The sequence below is a fragment of the Octopus bimaculoides genome, chromosome 2 (assembly GCF_001194135.2).
Source record: "Octopus bimaculoides isolate UCB-OBI-ISO-001 chromosome 2, ASM119413v2, whole genome shotgun sequence".
NCBI lineage: Eukaryota > Metazoa > Mollusca > Cephalopoda > Octopoda > Octopodidae > Octopus > Octopus bimaculoides.
The window spans coordinates 85,607,234-85,609,143 of record NC_068982.1 but is presented as its reverse complement, the minus strand read 5'-3'; the positions used below and the strand labels follow the sequence as shown (position 1 = coordinate 85,609,143).

General features: G+C 36.7%; 1 long non-coding RNA gene across 1 annotated transcript; it reads right to left on the bottom strand.

Annotated features, from left to right (window-relative positions):
- Positions 1-254: 254 nt before the first annotated feature.
- Positions 255-1,904, bottom strand: LOC128247111 (uncharacterized). The gene is made up of 2 exons (XR_008263532.1): positions 1,767-1,904; positions 255-876 (listed from the first exon to the last, which is right to left on the bottom strand). It is a non-coding gene; the product is annotated as an uncharacterized LOC128247111 (long non-coding RNA).
- Between the last annotated feature and the right edge of the window lie 6 nt (positions 1,905-1,910).

Here is a 1,910-nt window from a genome sequence, read left to right as displayed (position 1 = left end):
AATAATAATAAAATGTATGAATAAAGATTATAGAAAATATCAACCCAGTTCCTAAGTAATTATACTCAACTTTCTATATTCCATTACACCTGTAGGGAAGTGGTTATACCGAATCAAGTCGGGGTCACCAATTGTAGGGAAATTGGTTGAACCGAATCACGTCGGGGGTCACCAATTGTAGGGAAGTGGTTATACACCATTAGGTGTACTCCGCTTCCATACATTAACTTCTTGAAGAAACAACGGAACGCAGATTCTGAACTATCAACACAACAATATTTATTACAATAGAATTCGGCAGCACTTCGCCCTTTGGTTACTGAGACGCCGTCAATGAAGTTGCATGGTTATTTGTGTAGCTCCATAGTTGGAATGTTGGAGAGTGGCTGTTGACGACGTCTAGGCCCTTCGTCGGCCAGTGAGAAAGAGGATGAAAATCCGCCCGAAGCTTGGATATCGAATGACCACGCATGTGCATGAGACTCTTCCTGTATTCCTACCGGAACTAGTCCCTGCGCATGCGTGGATAGAAACTCCGAAAATATCGTCTGCTATAAAGGCGTCACAACACACCCATACTAGTGGGACCTGTGGAAATTCCATGGAATGGAAAAAATTAAGAGGACCTATTTAAGAAAGGAAGGATGATTTGCAGTTTTTTAGTATTCATAGTTTAGCTTTAAACATTTTTCATGTTTGTCTACATTAATTTCCTCATGTCTCCGTTGGTGTTGTCTTTTTCTTCATTTTTTAATATTTTCTTGCTGTTCCTCTCTGCTCCATGCTCTATATCTCCACATCCTTTCTTGGGTTCAATTTTTAAAGTGAGCAGACGATAAATAATTACACTCATGTGCATGCTTTAAGCAGTAGTTGCTATAAAAAAAAATAGTTCAATTAAAAAAAATACTTTACACTATCAATACACCACCACCACCACTACTACTATCTGCCTTTCTCTCACTCTCTCTCTCTCTCAATGTAATTGCCTCCCCTGTCTATCTCTCTCCATCTACCTTTCTCTTCAGCTAACTTTTTAACCATGTAATAAGTTTTCCTTCTCCACCCCACTGCACATTGTTAACACTTCTCTTTTTCTCATGTTCTTTACCTCTACCTTCAGATGACCATTTGGCCTAAGTGTATTAATATTAATCATTATTAGATTATTTCTACAGATATTCTAGAGAAATTATAGCCAGCATTGATTTTTGCTATTGTGTTTTATGTACGATATGTCAGATGTAAACAAACAATGAAATCAAAGATGAAAAATGGGTAATGGGTGTATAAGCCATATTTCGGGGGTTTAAGCATGCGGGATTAAACCCCAGAAATATGGCATATACACCCATTACCCATTTTTCATCTTTGATCTCATTGTTTGTTTACATCTGCTGTCTCGTACATGAAACACAATAGTAAAAATCAATGCTGGCTATAATTTCTATTGAATATCTGTAGAAATAACCTTAAATAATATAAATGCACACTGCTAATGCCGTAGAAGATGGCATTGACATAAAAAACATTTAATATACTTTATAATATACTAGCAGAAATACCCGGCGTTGCCCGGGTTAAAGAGAATAATGAAATCTAAAAACGCCGTCTAGACTACGCATCATCTTTATATATAGAGATGTATATACACACACGCACCCAAACACACGTATATATATGTATATCAATATAAATATATGAAAGTCAATATAAATATATGAAAGTCAATGAAGTTTCGTAAAAGAAGGTGATCATGTACATACTTTCTTGCTGTTGTGATTATAACACCTCATTGTAAACTATGTTCCTTGTTTTCCCTTGTGGAGCATATACAAATAGGTTTTTTGTTGCTGCCCACTCTTGAGCAGCCAACATACAGTTGTCCATGTGAGAAGCAGGGCTCTTCC